At 37.0% G+C, this 21,482-nt stretch overlaps 1 long non-coding RNA gene across 2 annotated transcripts; it reads right to left on the reverse strand.

Moving 5' to 3' along the window:
* Positions 1-1,957: 1,957 nt before the first annotated feature.
* On the reverse strand, positions 1,958-18,267 carry LOC143695704 (uncharacterized). 2 transcript variants are annotated; one of them, XR_013185207.1, is made up of 4 exons: positions 17,898-18,267; positions 12,058-12,182; positions 11,393-11,445; positions 1,958-2,622 (listed from the first exon to the last, which is right to left on the reverse strand). It is a non-coding gene; the product is annotated as an uncharacterized LOC143695704 (long non-coding RNA). The 2 variants fall into 2 exon arrangements; XR_013185208.1 differs by lacking the exon at positions 1,958-2,622 and adding an exon at positions 9,854-9,960.
* Between the last annotated feature and the right edge of the window lie 3,215 nt (positions 18,268-21,482).

The raw sequence follows: 21,482 nt of genomic DNA on the forward strand, positions 1-21,482 counted from the left end.
ACAGTTTCCATTCCATAGTGAAGGAGTCTTATATTTTTTAATGTATGCAAATGATAGTGGGAGACTCGGTATAATATTTGGCAAGTTTCCCATGGACACAGAAACAACAGAGACAGAGGCTTTCAAGATAATTTTCAGTATAAAACAGTAAAATCAAGCCAGTCTGCTGATTTATGCTTATTTTTACTGCAGCAATAAACTTTTACAACTTGTTCCTGTTGAGGAATTGAGCAGTGTGTGGCTTATTGTGCTGTCTTGCAGAAAGTGATGAAGACAACAAATCTTTTTTTCTGAGACACAACTGATGGCAATGATGCACATACAGCAAATGTGACCCTGGTAATGCTGCAAAGGTGGACACTAAAGCATAGCCTGGTCAGCTAGAGCTGTTCCATTTTTTAACATATCAGAAGTCACAGTCTCCAGAAGAATAAGCCAAGGAGCATGTGAACATTTAGTGATTTTTTTCTATCTATTTTAGTAAATACTTTGAGCGGCTACAATACTTGAAAGTACTACAAAAAGGTTTAAACCCTGTTTCAGCTCAAGTTCTGTGATTGCTTTAACACACCTCTCAGAGGAAGAACTCGAGGCCCATAAAGCCTTGGTTGCTCAGTGTGCAAATAGAAAATCAGAGGTCTGGAGGAAACAGAACGGAGTGGCCAGGATGGGTGCCCCCGATGCCTGTGGCCAGCACAGCGGCTCCGCTGGTCAGCGTGGGGACAGGGGACACAGCTGGGGGCACAGCTGGGCTGGCCCGGGGGATGCACAGCCACCTCTGCTCCCCAGCTGTGCGGGGCCTGACGCCGAAAACCCGACCCGCATTTCTTTATTCTGACAGTTTGAGGGGTGCGGAGAAATAATAAAATACAAACCGAGAGCGGGTCAGGTGTCCTTTTTTAGGTGCAAGCCGCAGCTGGGACAGGGGGCGGGGGCGGTGTGCGAGTGAAATGAGCGCATAAGTGAAAACACATATGGAAAAAGAATTGTTGATGCTTCCCTGAATCCTCGATTAAACACCAGGGACTGCTTCCCCATCTGCCTGCTGGAGCCCGGCTCGGGACAGGGCGGGCTCAGCCCCGGGCGCGCTCGGCCCCGCGTCCCCCCGCGGGGCCCTGTGGCTGTTCCGGGTGCGGCCGCGCGGGGTCACTCTCGAGCCGCCGCTCCCGGCCCGGCATCCCCGGCCTGGCACCGACGGCCTGAGGGAGCAGCGCGGCCTTGCCGGCCCTCAGAGCTGCAAACACAACCGATCCCACAAACATTGATAAATCCCGCTGCAAACACAACCGATCCCACAAACATTGATAAATCCCGCTGCAAACACAACCGATCCCACAAGCATTGATAAATCCCACTGCAAACACAACCGATCACACAAGCATTGATAAATCCCGCTGCAAACAGAACCGATCCCACAAACATTGATAAATCCCGCTGCAAATACAACCGATCCCACAAACATTGATAAATCCCGCTGCAAATACAATCGATCACACAAACATTGATAAATGCCGCTGCAAACACAACCGATCCCACAAACATTGATAAATCCCGCTGCAAACACAACCGATCCCACAAGCATTGATAAATCTCGCTGCAAACACAACCGATCCCACAAACATTGATAAATCCCGCTGCAAACACAACCGATCCCACAAACATTGATAAATCTCGCTGCAAACACAACTGATCACACAAGCATTGATAAATCCCGCTGCAAACACAATCGATCCCACAAACATTGATAAATCCCGCTTGTTTGGCAGCATCTGGTGGTGTTCATGCGTTCTGCTGCAGACAGTAAAGCAGAGCGCCAGGCTGGCAGCGTGCTGCCAGAAATGCATGTCTAAACTTTGTGTTTAAAATTAACAACAACGTAGAGGGGGAAAAAACCCCCAAAATTTATTATGATGGAACGACTTGGTGGAAAAGAAGTCAAATTTGCCACATGCTTGAACATTTGGCCAGCACAACAATCCAATGTACATGACCCTACTTTATTAAAACTGAAATATTTGCCAAATTTTGTATTCCTCAGGTGTCTTAACTATATTAACCCTTAACTACATTAATCCCCCTGTGGATATGACCATATACAAGACTTATTTAACATAAAGCTCTTAGCAGTTTATGAAAATGGTAAGAGCCAGCCAGTTGAAGATGATAAATTGTCCAAGTCAGTATTCTCTAGGAAATATCTCCAAACACTGAAGCAGCTCTACTTTTCCCAGAGGGATATTTAGCCTGGATATGTTAACCTGCTCCTCATCTAAACATACAGTTCATTGCCAAGGAATCCCAACATTTCCAGCATATCAGCAACAAAACTTACAAAATCATTGCTCTTGCTTGTATTGATTGTATTATGTTATTGGACCCTTATAATTTTTTGGTTGAATGAAGATCATGCATCTTCAAGCAGTTTCATGGAACTGGCACATGTGCCCATCCAGAGCCATTTATGCCATTAATGCCACTCATGGCAGTCCTTCTAGAGCCAGGGGATCTATCTGGGGTCCTTCTGTGTAGATCAGCCAGGGAAGCTGCAGCCTCTGTCCCTGATACAGCTGCTGTGACTTTGTCAGTATTTTCTAAAAGCCTAAGTCAAGCCAAGTGGTAATGCTGGAAAAAAATTAAATTAGACAATTAGAGACCTCCTGTCCACAGCAACATTCTCCATAAAAATCCAGTATAAGAAGCAGTTCTTATTCTGAAGACTAGGGTACCTCCTGCTCTGATAAATAAGACTGAGATCATTGCTGATGTTTAGAAAAAGGGTCTCCAGTATAATATGTAGTATGTTTATAGCAGTCAATCATAAGATTTCACCAAGATAAAGGGTTTATAAGAAGTGTCCTTGTATCTTAAATGTAAAAGTTTTTCAAGAATACATTCACACTGGAAATAGTTTCTTTGTCTAATACAATAAATAAAGAGTTGATTCTCCTATGGCATGAGAAATGCTCATGCTTTCATAGAAACTTTTCTGAGAGGGCTTTTAGTACAAAAAATTAAATATTCATTATTACTAACCAGACACTTTGGCTCGGTTTTGTCTCTGCTGCTGATTCCAGACCTCTCCATGTTTATTAAGTTTAATGTATTCAATATTTAAGTCACATCTGAGTCTTCTTATTTCTCTTCATGATAATATCCCTTCATTTACATTCCATACTCATATTGCTTTATGAGATCCACTCATCACTTTGGATAATTTAATTTCAAATAATTTACAAATGTATTTTAAAAATTTTGCATTTTAGTATCCTGTTGAGGTTCTCCTTTTTTTATTTAATTTTTTTTTAACATCTACTGCTTTACATCCCATAAACTTTATTTAGGGCAATAAAGTACTCTTTTTTATTTAGTGTCTGTGTGCTAAACAAAGCATTATTAAACTTCAGACTAATCCAAATTGAAAAATTAGAATTAGCAGATCTAGTATTCATATATCATTTAGTATAACTTGAAGAACCACTCCTTTCCCACACTTTCAAATCATTGAATCTCAGTCTATTTTTCTCAAGAGATTAGCAAACATTAGCAAATCGCAATGAACTTCACTTCATTTTTGAATTTATAAGGAAACCTGAAACCAGAGGAACTGTGAGAGGTTTGTTGTTTTCCTGTGAATGCTTTACTCAGCTGTATTGGGTAAAAAGCTGATGAGTAAGGTCTAAAAATGCCATGTGGTGACTGAGAGGCATGCCAAGGTTTGTGACAAGGTAACCTCTGCTGCATGGTGGCCCCTGAAGCTCTGCCTTCACACGTTCTGTACAGCACAGATGTGCCGTGGGTCCTGTGCAGACCTTCACTCATCTCCTCTCTCCACCTCCTCCTGGCATTTTACAGCAGGCTTCAAGTCATGAGCTGAGGACACCAAAATACCTAACCACAAAGCTGAAAGCATTTGAGGAAGTACCCTTGGAAAAGACAAGCTCATCAATCTGGAAAAAAATTATTCAAATTATTGGAAAATGATAGCATCAGTCTTTAAATACATTCCATCATGACGTGTTGCTCCCAGTGACATTAGAGGAAAATCTTTACACAGAAAATGTGGATGCAACTGTTTTAAAGGAACAATTGTTATGAGGGTAGAAGAAGGAAAAAAATAAAAATCAAGGGCTCCTTTCTTAAGTGACAAGTGAATTCATAGCTAAGCATCTGCTCAGAGAAAAACACTGAGGTCAGATCTTGGCCTTGGTTTTAAAGTGGGCCCAGGGAGCTATATAACTACTTTACAAGCAACAAATATGTGTCTAGTGACAATATCTTCTGTCTTGTTTCTCTCTTTTTTTTTTTTTGTTTTTCCCTTCAGAGTAGAAAGTTTTCATCTGTTTCACATTAGCACCAGGATGAGGCTTAGGTCAGTCAAGACAGAACCCTCTGAGAGTGATAGAGGGTTTGGCAGTGAAAGATCCCCAAATCTACATATGTATGCCCAAATTAAAGTGGAAGAGGGAAGAAAAAAAGCATAATTTTTCTATCAATATGTCTTTCTTGTTGCATAACTAATAAAAAATAAGCTAAAAATAAAACCATACCTTGTCATACGAGCCATCTTTACAAAAAAGTTTCTGTATTTCGAAATAAATATAGAACTCTTTATTTTAACATAAGAGTCACAGGACTTGTTTTGTAAAAGAGAAGAATATACTCCAGGACTGGGAAACAACAAACAATCTCACATCTGAATGACCTGACAGGAGACTTCTATTCTGTATGGGAATATCCATTTGGAAAGAGATACTGGAGTCAGTGGATGGCTGGGAATGGCACTGTCAGTGTCTCAGCTGCTGCAAATCTTTCTTGCTCCACAGCACAGATTTCCATCAGCTGTGCAACTGGCCAGGACCTCTCTCAGGAATGGTGTTACCTCCCCAATGGATGTGTTGGTTGCACTAATGATATTCCTGGCAGGCTGATCCAAGCACAGATAGAGCTGTGGCCTGGAGAGGGCGGCACATCTGTCATTCTATCAAGAATAAATAAGCCATAGTGGAAATGAAAAACAGAAACCAGGGCCTAGGGTCAGGCAACAAAATTGTCTGGTAAAACTTACTGAAGTCTGAGCTGCTAAAGAATTCGGAGCTAAATTTGGAATACAGCACTTTGCTAGAGGCATGAAAATCTCTGTCTGTTCACTGTTTTATTGACATGTAAATGTGTTTCAATGACTTTAATGTAAATTTAGCAAAAGCATAGAGGATTTGTTGATATAATTCCAGACAATTGCTTTAATTTTCACTGCTGTTTTTAGTAGCTTTGCTGCTTACCTGGTTTATTATTTTTGCTGGGTTTTTTTTTTCCTTCCCCTCTCTTTTTTTCACTATGAAAATCAAAATGCTGTTCTGGAGAGATACTAACTGAAATACTGTTTGCTAAAGAGAAACATGGTTCTGAATTTTTCTGTTCTCTCCTTCTCAGGAATTTCAAGCAGAAATCAAAAAGAGGAAAAGAAAAGACTTCTTCATGTATGATGAAACTCTAATATTATTGAACCAAGCAACATATATCATACAGGAATGTGTGGGGGTTTTCCCTAAAAGATCAAGAGCCTGATAATGTTTATCCGCTTTCGGGTTCCACCACAATCTCAGCCAATCTTTCACTGAAAGCCCCTAAACTTTGGTGATATAGCTAACTGTGGGCAAGACTGAAACAAGTTCTGAGGGGAATGAAGATGAATCTTTTGTGTTTCATTGTGAGTAGAGTTCTGGTGGTAGCAGTGAAGAGACTGCAATATTTAGTCTTAATTTTACTGTGAAGTTTTGGATTTTCTTTTGTAAAGGAGTTGAAACAGAATGAAATATCTTTATTATTCTCCTTCCAAGGGATTGCACAGGGAAGACACCTAAGCAGAGTCCTGGGTGCCATCCAGTGGGCACCAGACCTTTGTGGATGAGGAAGGGAAGCCATGAAGAAGTGTTATCCCCGGATGACTTGGATAAGGTATACCAGGAGAAATCTAGAGTCAACTGTTCCCAGGTCTAACTATGTCAGCATCAGCCTTCCATTAGAATGTATTTCTCACAAACTCAGAGAAAAGAATCTGTCCAGACCTGGGTTAGGAAGTGAAGCCTCTAGGCTCAGACTTGGTAATCTCTTATGTGCATGTCTATCTCTACCTCTTTCAGAAATACACATACTAAAATCTGGGTTATGTGCTCTAAAATGACTTCAAAAGGCATACCAAGGTTGTTTTCTGGTGTAGAAAACAACATATATTTGCACAGGACTATAGTACCACTCCAATACTTTTTCAATACAAAATTTTATCTTACCGTACTAAGACAAGAATGGAAATCTAAAATTATTCCTCTTGCCCTCTGGTATTTCGAACAGTGCATAATAATAAATCAAACCCAGTGCAGACTGCAAATCAGAGATGTAGCATCTCTTTGTGGGAGTGTAAAGTTTCATAAACCATAGTAGGTGGCTAACTTTGTTAACACCCCTTAAAAGACAAAGAATCTTTGGAGCTGCAAAGCAAAGCAAAATGACACTACTGAAGAACTTTCCTGTGTTAAAACCAGCAATTCAACAGTACCCAAGATAGTTTGATACACTATTGATTGATTTCTTTTGAAAGGTGATTACTCAATCTACCTCGTTAGTGTCAGTGTAGATCTATAGGACTTAACACTTTTTAAAAGCATTTACATCTGTGAACAGATTTATTTGGTACCCAAGCTCATGCAACTTCATTGCCCATAATTAAGTGAATTTCCTAGTAATGTTCTGTCCCTTCATATAAAAAATAAAATTAACAACTAGTTTGAATGTTTATCGCAACTTATCAAGAATTTACTTCAACAAGATTTTTTAAGTGCTACACTGCTGTTAAAGTCTTATCTTGCTACAAGAAAAAGTATGAAAACTCTACTTTGCATTCAATTTTAGTCATTGAAAGCCTTCAGCTTTTCTTCATATTCTTAAATTAGGACAGATCAGTGTCATATTAAGTACATCACAGAACAGCTCTGTCTGAGGCCTAAGCAAGGAATGTTGATCTCATTTGGAAATTTTATTTGTCAATAACAGGTAAGCAACACTCTAAGTATGTTCACTTGAATCTAATAATAAAAAACATTTGCAAGTCAAGATGTACTTATTACAAAACTTGAAAAGTGTTCAACAGCTTTTTTTATCCCTTTGTTTCTTGGCAATACAACATCAAATGCTGCTTCTGACAGATAAAAAATGGCATGTATAGTACCTCTCTGTAAGAATTTCATATAAGCTGAAGTATTTTTAACTGAAATATAAATAATTATGTTAGAAACTAATATTGATTGTAATTACACCTAAAGGGTTATTTTGAAAACATCAACTGGACAAAAATATGGCTGCAATGAAGAATATTTCTTCTGAGTAGGAAGTATTTTTGCACAGATTGTTGGTTTAAATAATTTTAAAGATTGAATATAGAAAAGGGGGAAATTTGGCGAAAATCAGTCTTTAAAGCTGTTTTGCTAATTTGCTGTATTTCCCTCTACACTATCTGCATTCTCAATATAAACTGCATGTGGTTCAGTGCATGTCTGACATTGTCAGTGTTTATGATGTCATACTACAAGTTACCAAATATGGAAGTTTTTTAAGCATCTTGCCTCATGCTTAACTGAATATGGCAAAAATCAACATTTTCATTGATCCATTTTAAGCAAAAATAATACACTTTGCATGTTAAAATAAAAAGAATCACATGAAGAAAAGTCTCACTGTCATTAAATCTAATGTGAATAATAATTTCCTTCCGGGCACTAACATTCTCAAAAGGTCCGTTGTTGCTTCTTAAGGTGACCTGAAAGTATTTGTCATGGCTTTTTCTATGAGACTTAAAACAATAACTTCAGAGACAGATTGAATGAGAGGCCTAGTCAAGAAAGCTGTCTTTCTTGAAAAAATACAGGTTTTCTTCTTAATTTGAAGAAAATCAAAATTACATCTTCTTGTAACAAAAATGTTTCTGAAGAGAAAGCCAAAATCTACCTAAATTGTTAAAAAAAAAAATCTGCGCTGTTTATTTCACTATTGATGTAGAGTATAAATTAAGGCCTCAGAAGAAGAGGGAAAGTGCATCTTTCAATTCGGCAGCCTTGGCATCAGAAGAAAGTGCTATATTGTTCTTCACACAAACCGTCCCCATTAGAGCTCAAGATGTTCTTTTCCTTTTAATCCTCATTTGTACCCCTTAGCCATTTGTTTGGAATTAAATTAGCTGCAATTTGGAAAATGTGGATGAAAGGTAGTGCATTGAGTAGATATCACATGTTTCCTGAATAGTGCCTGTTCTGCCTCTTTCACAGCCATTCATTGTGCCTGAAAGGGTGTAGTGTGTGAATTGTTGGACTGTCACTCTGCAGTGAAGTCTAGTAGCCAGTATTGCCATGGAAACAGCAGGAAAAAGACAATTAACAAAATGGTTCTGATTTTCCTTATTTCTTGGGGGAAGGGGTGTTCATTAGTGATTTTTTTTGTTTCCTTTTGTTATTTTCCCAAAAGAAACACAGAGGTAAGGGAGGAATATTCTCGTTAAATTAGATATTGTCATCACTGCGGGCCTAGTAAAGCAACAGAAATGTGTGTTTGTGCAATAAAATGTGAGCTCTTAAGTGTTGTCTAGTCTTATTCCTCCCTTTCCCATCACAGAAAAGAGGTCTCAAAATATTCTTAGGTGAGCGACTGTTAATGAGCAGAGCCTGTGAGTTTAACCCTCACACATTCATTGGACTTTTAATTAGTCCCTCTCAGAATCACTCCTATGACAGAAACACAATATATGCCTGAGAGGGGGTTAAACCAAAAGGGGGCTCTCTTTAGATTTTTAGCAATAGTTTAAAATCAAATAAGTTGGAGGGAAGGGCTGTGGGCTGCTGTAAAAGGCAGATTTTTCTGCCTGAAGGACATTCCAGTGCAGGGGTCCAGCTATAATTTCAAGTCAGTCAAGTTCACATTCTGCATCCAGAAATGCATCAAACAAAGAGGGGGAAACTCAGGCTCTTAAATACACCTCTGCATATGAAATTATTATTTCCCCCTAACAGTGTTAGTAGCCTTCACAAATTGTAGTTAAAGGAAAAAAAAAACCTGATGCAAATTCTATGCTAACTTCTTATGTCAAACATTCCCAAAAGACTGAACTGCAGGTCGTGCTCATGTCACACAGATACAGGGGCTTCAGAAAAAAAAAAAAGACCTCTCCTCCCTGCTTATACAGATGCAGTCAAGAACAGGACCAGCCTCATTTTCATTTATTGATCCTTTCCATTGTAGGAGCAATAAACATTGTAGAAAAACTGATGGAGAGCACTGTGATTAGACAAACCCTGCTTCTTAATGCTTGGTGGCAACAAAATTTCACCTGCTACTGGTAGGTTTCTCTACTAATATACTAAAAAAGACATTCAGTTGTTGGCAGTGTTTGCTAAAGACACCCTGGTAAATCTGTTTCGTAATATATATTGTCTGTTGTTGGAACAGATCTGTCCTGTATTGTGCATTTGAATAGCACCTATGCCTTTGGGCACAAGGACTATTGGATCTCTAGACTGCACTGAGCTGTTATTAAACTATAAGAATAGTTGGCTTGGGTTTTTTTTTTTTAAGGAAGAGGTTGCTGTGAAGTCCTACATTAGCTCTCTGAATAGCAATATGGAAAAGAAATTTACTTGCTTTGCTGCCAACCAAAGTGAATTATTTACACTTGTATTTGAAGAAAGGTGAACAGTGCAGGAATAAAATGACAGAACACATACTAAGGACATAGTGTAGAGATTTGGGATGAGTTAAAAGCAAAAGGAGAATAACAAGTGGAAAGAAATTAGATGGAAAGTCTTGGTCACTGTTTGTCTGTCCCAGGTAAATACAACGAACCTCTAGAGCAGTGGAGGCCAAGCCTAGGGAACAGAAGCTGAAGGCATGCCCTGACTCCAGCAGCATTCAAGTAGATGGCTAATAGGAGAAAAGCACGAAAAGAGAGAACAAAAGTTGAAGCAGCCATCAGGTTATCTGATTAATATAACACTGTATAACCTCAGACTTAAATCTGTGAAGTAGAAAAATGAAGGGAAATCATGGACATTTCTTAAAAGCATAGCAGTGAACTTATGTAATGTTTTGCATTACTGGCTTACAGGAGAATCAACACGTATGTAACTGTAAGTGGAATTTAGCACTGAGGAAGTACTTGTTTCTGGTTTTGTTTTTTTAGTGTCTGATTAAGGAATTTTCCATAGTCCTTGAGCTCTGACCTAGCAGCCTCACAGCAATGTTGTTAATACCAGTCATGAAATAGGCTGTTGTTGATGAAATCAATGAGGAATCTTGGGTTTAGATTATAACACAGATATCAGCAGAAACCCAAGAAATGCAAAGAAGCTCAGACTCTTTACTTAAGAGATAAACCATTCTATGATAGGATTTTTTCCCACTTTCCTTCACTGTCATTATGATTCCAACAATGCTCTATTCACTCCCACAAACTGTTTTACTTTAATTATTGGTTGAGGTAATTGGTGTTTTCATTGGGCTCAGCATGTTCTGTGCTTTACTTAGTCCTTAGCATTAACACTAATGCACTTGGAATCCAATACTTTGTAGGTTTTCCTGGGGTTTAACTTCTTCAGGAGCAAAGCACAAGCTTTGCCATCTTACTTAAAGACCACACAATCCAAATGATAAGAAAGGAGAGAAACAGCATCAGGTAAAAGTCTGAAAGTTGTCATAAGGTTGCTTTAGCTCCAGTCAAACAAATCATGTTTATTTGTTTGCTAAGTAGGCAGGGTAATTAGGGGAAAAGTAATTAATGAACTTCTCTGGGGCCAGTTATGCCAAAGTATGTCCACATTTTGTGCCTACTTGAATTGTGGACTCAAATTTCCAAAGCATTCACAGACAACTTTTATTTGGGCATGTGTGAAAACACATATTATTTACTCTGGTATGCATGTATGTAGTTATTCTCATAACTAAATGTGGAAATTTATATGAGATTGCTTAAAGCTGATTTCGTGAAAAGAGCCTTTAGGTTTTTAATAATTCTACTTTGGCATATGTAAACCTTTCTTTTACATCATGGTCTTGAGAGCCTTAATTTTTGTTTTTTTAAACATTATTTTGGACTCCAATGAAACTCTCAAGTCTCATCAGCAAAATGCTGTCTGAAAGAAATGTTTAGGTAGTTTAGATATCTTAGAATTATTATTGTTTAAAAAGTCATGAAAACAAAAAGAGAGCTATATTAGTGACTTCAAATATTGTCAGGAAGAGTAAAACAGCAAGAATCTTCAGCTTCCTATCATGGCCTCCCATGAACATGCTGGAGGTAAAAACTGTGTCAGTTTTGACAACACTTTTATCAACACAAGCTTCAGGAAACTCTTACCCTTCAGGTGAGTATCCTCTGCAGGAGGAAGACCTCCACCAGTCAGTTGGTTCCTGTCAATAGAAGATTAACTAGTGGCAGACAGTTTTCAAAAGAAACTGTAAACTTAAATGTGTCTTAAAAGAATTGTTTTCCCCTTTTGCTTTATCTTTTTTCCTCCCAAGAACACTGCACATAAAACACTGCTTCCTGACATACTCTTCCCTGTTGGAAAAGAGCATTGAAACTCTCCATGGAAATCTGTGCAGTGGTAGCAGTCACATAATAGATGATCTCTTGCAACATTAATTTGCTCATTTTGTTGTGAGTGGAGCAGCCCATTTGCTTCCACTGAGGAGGCACAGTGGGATTGCTACAGCACTGTCAACTTGGTCATGAAGGAACATGTTCCTTCCACTTTGCACGTTGTAGGGCAGACAAGGAACACGTTCCTTCCACTTGGCACGCTGTAGAGCAGACACATCCCAGGCCTAGCCATGGATGTGTGAGAAAAGTTGTTCATTAGTGTTTAAAACTAGGTTCTCATGGGCACTAAGGCCATTTTTCACTACACAGATATAGGAGAGGGTCATGATGAGTGATATTTTAAAGCTCCTTTCTAATGCTAGAAGTAAAGTGAATGAGAGGAGTTCCCCAAGGGTATGGATGAAACATCAAACACTTACAGAGATCTGGCCTGGATCCAGGAGAGAGCTGATTTTAGAAGGATCACAAAGGTAGTTTTTATGTGTCAGTAGGACATATGTAGGATACTACGTCAGCAGAAATCCAAAGACTTGCTGTCACAATCCTACGTGTCAAAAAAAAAAAAAAAAGAAAGAAAAAAAAAAGAGCTAATTGTAATTTTGCTAAAAATAGACTGTATTGTTTACTTTTGTGGACACATTGTACTAACAGAAAGCATTACCTGTCAAATGTGCCTCCACCATCCTGCAGATTTTTATTCTTTTCTCAAAGAGCAATGCCACTCTGAAGCAAAATTCCTATGTAATTATATATTCACTTAAAGTAAAGCTGCCTTAACAACAGCCAAGTTCTCCATAATTGTTTGATGTCATGAAAAACAAGCTCCCCAAAGAATAATGACTCAACAGCTGCTCTTTCCCCCTTTTCCTCTCTTGGTTCTTCTGGTAGCTGAAGGAATCTTCATTTGGGGCTCCTCAAACAATGTTGGGCCAACCTTATACTTGGTGTAATTTCAGTTGAGTGAGGGCTGCAGGACGCGGTTCTAATCTGGTCTCATTATTTTAAACCAATGTTTAACTGTGTCACAAACAGTAATGAAAAAAAAAAGTCTGTAAAAATTTTATGGATCCATTCTTCAGCCTCCATCTAGTCAAAATCATGCTTTAGTCATGATAAAATCATGAAATTTAGACCATCTATAATATTGTGTTTAAAGAGTTTGTATTAATTCAATGCTACATTTATGAACATGATAAAACTTCTTATCCAAGCATAAAAACTTTGAGAAACTAAATTTTTAGCTCAACATTTGAACATTGAATAATATCTAACTGGAGACTAATAAGAGTAGATTAACAGAGATTTGTTCCAGGAACAGAAGACGTATGCAATGCCCAAAATTCAAACCATTTAATATGGAAGTATTTTTCTATTTGAAAGTTTTGTTAGTAGTTATTAAGGGAAAAAAAATTAATCTTTGCACACTGACATAAAATCAAAAGGAAAATTGTATTAAGTGACTTTTTTACTTTATCTGGACCTGTACAAGAAAGCATTTTTCATTAAATGAAAAAATATGTCTTCAGTCAGGTTTTATATATTCCAATGCTGGAAACTTTACAGTTCTCTGCAGATCCTTTCCAGTCTTTCCAAGCTTTTTAACATTTGGATTTTTTCTGACACCTACTATGTCTGTTTCTTGATATATTTTGAGCACATTTTTTCCTATCATAGCCCTCATAGGCTATTATTTTCCATTGTACAACAGTTTGGAAGACTATTGTCCTCACTTCTTCATGCCGGAACCATTCCTCCATGAATCTCATATTTGGTTCTTGATGATTGAAACTTCATCATTGAAACTTTCATCTCCTCTCCTGAAGTAAATAAATTAAATCCTGATCCTTCATTCCAAACTGTGTAGTCACTGATTCCTAAATTGGGCATTTTCTACCAGGCTCCATTCCATTTCATTCTCTTTTTCTTCAGTCTGCTATTGCCATTTTGAATTCCAGTCTCTTTTTTCCAATGTATGTTAAAATTCCTCTCAATTTCATGACACTTGTGGGCTAACCACAGGTTTCTGTCTCCTTAAGTCATTAATAATGGTCTCAGAAGAAGCAGATCTGGACAGACTCCAGCAGAACAGCTAATTGTTTGCTTTTGCTTGTCAGTGAATCACTGATAGATATTCTCTAAGCCAAAAATCCTGACTTCCTCCCCTCGGTCATGTGTATCTGAAGACCTTCTATTAAGAATTGCTGACAAGTTCCAGAAGTTTTAAACACCTTGATGTGTTTCACCTAAAATCAAGACCTGTGCTTTACTCTGGTAGTTATGTATTCCATATTAATTACTACACAGAAGCTGTCAGGCATAAAAGATCATACTTTTTATTTATTGCTTTGAATATAATGTTCCATTTCTTCACACAATTAAATTGCACCAGTGCTTTCCTGCCTTGAAAGGAGAAGATGGTGTTTGCAGAAATTTGCTTCTTTTTTTTTTTTCCCAGGGTTCCTATAGCCCAGTAGAGGACTTTGGCCTTGAACTTTTATCCTATTTATTGCTTTTTATTTCTAGAGAAAATTAATAACCTCTCTAGGTACATTAACATTGAGGGAACATTTGTCAGCAATTGCTTATTGTGCAATAGAGAACTTTTTCAGCACATGGCCAGACCTCCACAAGGGACAAGAGTAAATGAAAAAGGAGGCAGCAACAATATGATTATGAATACATTGCCAATTTGTAAATTAAAAGCTTTGAATAATTTTTCCTTTTTTTTTCTTTCTTTTTTTTATCCCCTGAAGTGTAGTGCACATGGGCATTTCTAAGTAGATCTGGGCAGGCCTGCAGATAAATCAAAACTCAGACAAGCCAAAGACCTGGCTTTTCTCCATAAGCAAAAATACAAGCCAAGCTGCCAAAGTTGGCTGCCCGTGAAAAAAAAAGGCAGAAACGAAACAAACAAACAAAAAAAAACCAAACCCAAAGCAACAACAACAAAACCCCAAACCAAAACAAAATTCTATGTAAAGGCACATAAATTGAATGTGATGAGGAGGAAATCATACCAAAGGATTGTCTCTATTCACAGATGTGAAGCTGAGGCAAAGCTTGTAACTCAACAGGATCACAAATTAAGCTTCCTTTAAACCAAGCCTAAGTTTAAGTTCTGTAAATTTATATAATTAAAGTAGGATAACAGGAACTTCAACGTCAACACAATCAGGTCCTAGGAACAAGCAAATCAGCTCTTTATTGGAATAAACAGTTCTTACACAGCATAGAATTACACCTTTTACAGAAGAGGAAGTTAGAGAGACACAGAAGGATGAAAGAGGAGCCTGTTAGAGACCTGATAATTAAAAGGGTCTTTTTCAAACACAAACAGAAGATTATGATTGAGTTAAAGAAATAGCAGTGCTTATATATGCACTTATTATCAAGAAAGGTTCTTGTATTTAAGTAAAACAACACTTATGAAGAAAAATAAGATGGCTATACACAGAAATATTTTCAAAGGACAATGTTGTTCATGGATTTCCATTAAAAATTGTGGCTGTTTAGAAGGTTCCCTTTTAAATTATCATGGACTAAATCAGAGACTAGAACTGAAATGTAGCCACACTCTGAGAGATAATGGCAGTGGAGGCTGCTGTTGTTTATGCGTGCTGTTCACATTTACTCTGCAAATGTATAGTTCAGTTTAATTAGCATGTGATTGAAAAGTGTTGACGTCTTGTGTTCTCTGTCGCTAAAGGGATTTCTTCAAACTGTGGAATATGTAAATTCCTTGAAGAATTGTTTATACTACAAGAATGGCTTTTAAGTAATTTTGATGACAAGAATTAAAGTAGGCAGTTAACATAGTTATTTTGAGGATTTAATATAGTTGTGAACACAAGAGTGTAAATAACTTTTGCAAGGAGCTGAAGCAGACTGTGAAAACATCTGTACAAATTTTTTATTTTTTAATTTTCTTTTAGTTTATGGAACAGTAGAGTTTAATTGCAGCTTTTGTCCCTTCTCATTTCTGGCAGCTTAAAGTAAGATGAATAAATTTTAAAAAAAACAACCTCTCCTTAGAAGCTCTGAGTATAATTTAAAACAGAAAAGATTTTTAAATTTCTGTGTGATTCTTCTCTGGACTATAAAAACAGTAAATGTCTGTAGCTTCATTTGTTTCACAAAGTATATTTCTGATTTGCTGTGGTTTTATAGGAGTAAAATATGGATTAAACTGTAAATCATACTTCTTTGAAGACTGCATATTTTAATTGTCTGTATGGCAGAGGCAAAGTATTGTCAAAGGCTTGCATAGTTCAGAAAACTCTAGAAATACATAGACATTGAAATTTCCACTCCACAGAAAGACTTGCAGCTTCAGAATCAATTTTATTTTGAACCAGAGGAAAAAAAAATAAAATGTTAGAAGGACATGGTTTATGGGCATATATTTTGAAAAAAAAATTCTTAAAGAATGAAAAATGTAAAAAAAAGTTATTGTCATGAGTATGTCAAATATTTTTTCTATTTATTTTCAGACTGGAAATGAAATAAACAATGATTGGAGGGTTCTTTAGTTATGTTCTAATGTACAGATGTTGATAATCATGAGTTGAGTTATATGGGAGCATGCAAGAGCCACTGGCAGCAGCTGCAGCCATTAAGGTACACAGAAGAGTTTGGGGAGGTTGCTGGCAAGCCTTCCTCACTTGTGAGGGTGACTTCTTTACCTGTCCACAACACTGACCCACCAAGGTCCCAAAATTATCTCAGTGTAGGTCTACATCTTTTTGGGCAGAAGGTGATGTTCTGATAAGGATTAATCTAAACTGAAGTGTTTGTCTAGCTTGGGCCTGTTAAAGATTCGAGTCACGAGGTCTAAGACAGCTTCCTAAGCTTCCTTAGGACAATGCAGAATCATTTATCTGTTGTAGCCAGATGCTTATGATAGAAAGGATTTTTTTTTCCACATTAGATCTGTCTGCTGAGGGATTTGGATCAATAGATGCTGTACTTTCAGGTGGGTAAAACTAGGTGAATTTAAACTCCCTTTAAATGTCAAAATAAACCACATAGAGGAGAAAATCCCTTTTTGGTGTACTAACCAGATAACAATCCTTTGAATCCATTGTGTCCCGTGTGTCACATTGCACTAATTGATGAGGGCATTAAACAAAAATTATTTTTCCTCAAAACCAAAGTTAACCTACCCCAGGAAACTACACATTATACCAGCTAAGTACTATATTTGCCAGGCCCTGCTCTTTTCTTTGGAATAACTCTGAATGTCCTTCTGCTTATCAGGTGAAGTTCCTGCCACTGAGGAACAGTGAATGGCAAGAGATCTGATTTCTATCACCAGCCTTTTCTCCCATTTCCATCAATAGAAACAATGTTGGATGTTCTTCAATAATTGTTCTCATCAGTCTTGTGGGTTTAGACAAAACTTCAGTAAAACCACAACTAGCACTACTCCCTCTGAACACAGGGCAGCTCCAAGAGGGAGTGGAAAAAAATTAACACCTGGATGTCTTATTATGAGATCATAAATCAGACTGTGATAAAGGAGAGGGGTAAAGGAAGGTAAAGGAAGCAGAAAAGACTGCATAATGGATCAGCTTCCTCAACTAGTTCTAGAAAATGTGAACCAGAAAACCAAGGAGATCCAGACCTGCAAAATCAATAAAAACTTCTATTGACTTAAGTGGTGCCACATCACAGTCTCTTTTTATCCTTAAACCTTGGAGAGATACCAGGATAAGACAACTGCCTAACCACATGAAAGAAACCTCTGCTCTACCAAGCCCAAGATTAATTTAAAATTAAGGCATTTTGGCAAATACTTAAGTTACCCAGTATCTCTTATCTGACAGGCATATAATGAATAGCTTAGCAGGTGATAAATAACTGTTCCAGGATGAAAATCTATCCAAGTGCTGACAGCATTTTGTTATAATTTTATCAATATCTTAGAAACAAACACAGACACAAGCAATCAGTCAGAATAGAAACAATAAGAAAGAAAAATGATGCTTTTTGTATTTGCAGCTCCATTTTCTTTTTTTCACATTGAAGATTACTCTTTATGGATTGCAATGCCCTCCTTAGAAGCAATAAAATCCCATCTGACATTTTGTGGACATTAGTTTGGCTTCCAAAGGCATTTCTTAAAACTGCAAGCTTTGTATGTCCAGTTCCCAGGGTTAATACTTCATATAAAATATAAAATATACAGAATAATTCCTGAGCTTTTCAATACATATTGAATTCATGAGGTTTGGAAAGTGAGGAAGGAAAGAAATCCTACCATTAATCTTCAGTGTTGATCATTCTGACATGTCAGGTTTTAAAACTGGTAGATGAAAGTCCAAAGATGCTTTAGAAAGCAGGTTGACTTTTACTAATATATTGAAAAAAGGTAATCTTCTGTCTTCAGCATCAGCCAGCATAATCAGGTGGTTCTTCTATTTTTCCAACTATTCTAAGCCATAAACTATGTCTGCAAGGGAACACAGTCACCCATACACTGGTTCCCAAAAGCAATGGAAATTCAGTGCTATTTCAGTGTGCTGCAGGGATTGGACTGATCTTGGCTGCCTTATTGAATTAAGCAGGACTCATATGTAGGACTGAACAAACCACAGGGCTTTTTTCCTACTACAGAAGTATTCAGCCAAACTACCAGTTCCCACTGCATAGAAGTAAATAAAATTTAAATTTAGAGTCTTATCATAATATCAGCTTTTGTACCTGTACAAGAGGAACAGATGGAGTATGGGAAAAATTTGAAGTGTTAATTGATTTTGTTTGAATCCTGTTACCCTCTGTTTGGTGTGAATTGTTGAGTTGTCAAAACATTAAGTTATATAAGGAATGGAGCAGAGAATAAACAAAAATTTCGTTCTACTGATATCAGAGGTGTATCTCCAGCTAATATACAATCTTCACACTAGTTATCCCATCTCAGACTGCTAAAAAATAAGCAGGAAAGAAAAAAGACTAATAAAAAAAAAAAAGAAAAACTCTGTTCTCAGAAAATAAAAATTAGTTTTGTTTTCCTTAAAAATAAGATAAAAATACAAAATTTCTTTGAAATTCTAGGAAATTTTTGGAGCTCAAATATTTAAGTGCATTTAAATAGGCAGAGAAAACAAATGTACAGGAATATGAGAAGTATCTTGGGGTTTGATAATTACCCCCCAAACCAATAAAAGGAGCATTTATCTTTGTGCTTCACAAATGTAACTACTTGAAATTAAGATCTAACGTGGGGGAAGAGATAATGTGCTGCTCCTGTGAAGCCATGTCACCTTCCCCAGAAGCACATGGTATAGAGAGTTTATGTGGATAAGGCTTAGTAATGATGGAGTAAGATACTAAATAGAAATTCCTGCATTTACATGTGCCTAGGAAAATATCTATAGGACAAAATAAGGCACAAAACCTCTGACTGCATCCTATGGATCATGTATTTGATAACATGTAGTTCAGATTATAATCTGCAGTAAAACATAACATCTCCACAGGATTACATGGAGTTTTCTCCTGTCAAACACTCACAAAACTGAAGGCAGGAAGAATACAAGAAAGTGATAACTAACCAGGCTGAGATGAACATCTCAGCCACTGTCATGTCTAACTTCAATGCAATGCATTGCTCCTTTAGCTAAATATTAGAACCCAGATTTTAGGCCACAGTTTACCTCAAAACTATTTCTCTAATTAAAAATAGTTTCCCTTCAGGAAACTGACCCTCTGCCTAAAGTTATTTTACCTCCACAATAATGCTTTTGACCTTTAATAAAAACCATGTTTTCTTACACCATAAGCAAATCATGAAGTACTGAAGGTAGAAATCAATAATGGAATTTGAGAAAAACCATTCTTTCTTCTGTATTTCATCAATGTAGAATAGAAAAATACTGCAACAACTGGGCAAATATGTGGATTAAAAAACCACTGTCAGAACCACCTCAGCATCTATTGCACAATATAAAGCAAAAGTCTTTGCAAGATAGCAAACCAGATGACCCTACCTTAGCAAAACTAACCCAAGAAACAAGCACAATCAGTTCAACCTTATGCATATGAATTTTTAAGGGGTGAATTAGAAAAGGTTCAGGAATTTTTGTTGGTTTTATTGTTGTTTGAAATATTTCTTATTGTTTGCAGGCATATAAATATCAGAAGTGTCTGGGGTTTTGTAGTATTTCTTGAATGACCCCTTTCCATTGTGAGATTTTTCAATATTATTCATTTTAACTCAAATGAACAAAGATTATGAAATCTGCTGGCTATTTGCTTGTTACCATGACTGAGATTATATGTTTGAATTAACCTTTGGATAGCTATTATTTTTTTCCCCTCCAGAAAATGCAAGATGAGTAACCTGTGCTTCCCAATTACATGGGACATTCCAGCTTTGAGGACACTGGTTGGTTCATGGAAATTTATGGAAAAAAGAACCATTACGAAGCAGCAAGTATTTGTCAAATTTTGTTGGGGTTAAATCCTAGTTCTGCATGTAGAAAAAAAGCATTCATTCAATAGTAAGGACTGTTCCTTTTCTCCCTGGTTTTATCTTTTATTCTTGAATCTTTTCCTTTGCAATGGATCTGTACATTGCTTGCACAACATAATGATATCCAGACCTTGCAACAGCAGATGAACAACAGTGTACATGGTTGAAATAATCCTGGAAGCAGCTGGAATTGCTTAAGGCATTTCATAAATAAATAAATACAGAATAAATACTCAAAAACTTTCAATTACAGTGACTCTGAAAGAGAAGAAGGTGAAGAATCCAAGGAAGCAGATCATATAATGCAGCCTGTGCTGGAAATACACATTAGATAATCTGCTGTTTATTAGCATTTGTTCTGTTACCTCTCTCTCACAAAAGCCACAGCTATTTTATGCTTCATTCACTTTCTGTAGTGGCAGATGTACCCTAGACTTAGGGAAAGCTACATTGGCCATGCAACTCATGTACCATGACTCAAGGTACATGCAAGGGATTCCCATCTTTTACAAACACATGAGAAATGTATTTATTTTCTGAAGGAAGTAGGAGAAACTGTAATTTTTAGCCTTATTCAAGAGTATTGTGACCACCTGGCATTGTGATAAGATAAATAAATCAAAAAGCTATTTTTTTTTCTTTTGTTATGGCCTTGTAAAATCACCCAATTTAGAATTTTCCTTTTTAAACATCATTTACATAGTGGCATTTTATAAAATGTCATAACACTTATTTTAGTATCTGTAATATATTGGTGGATAAGAAAAACAATCATTAAAATTTTCAGTGATATAGGGGCTTGGCTTTTATGTTAATTCTGACAATCATGTACTTTAAAATATTTCATCACAACTCTTATTGCTTATGGTAATAGTGGTTAAAACTATCAATTTAAGAAAATTCTGAGACTTGGCAATAATAGCTTTTAAAAGAAACTTTACTGGCTGCAGACAGACAAGAGTGAGTCAAATTCATCTGTATTGATAAAGAGCTACTGGTTTGAGTGGAGTGATGGAGAACAGTCATTTGCTTTGAAGAAAGAAAACCTTCCCCTTTTATGGTCTAGTTTGGAAATTTCCACAGATTTAGATAAGTACTCAAGTATGCCTCATTTTCGCTATTCCCTTTTCTCTGCCCTTTGCAAAAACTGAAATATGTCAAGCAGAACAACTGTCTAATTACCAGTAGCTAAATGAAAATTGTTCCCTGTCCTTACTGCTAAAAATGGTATTTACCTCAGTTTTTCTTTCAGATCTGGACTGGTGAAAGGAAGGATGAAAGTGTGCAAAACAAAACCCTGTGAAATCTAGTTTTTAATCTGGTTTTAAATCTGCCAGGTGACTGAGAGCATGTTTTCTCAGTTTGGGAAGA

This window comes from Agelaius phoeniceus, chromosome 1 (genome assembly GCF_051311805.1).
Source record: "Agelaius phoeniceus isolate bAgePho1 chromosome 1, bAgePho1.hap1, whole genome shotgun sequence".
NCBI classification, from domain to species: domain Eukaryota; kingdom Metazoa; phylum Chordata; class Aves; order Passeriformes; family Icteridae; genus Agelaius; species Agelaius phoeniceus.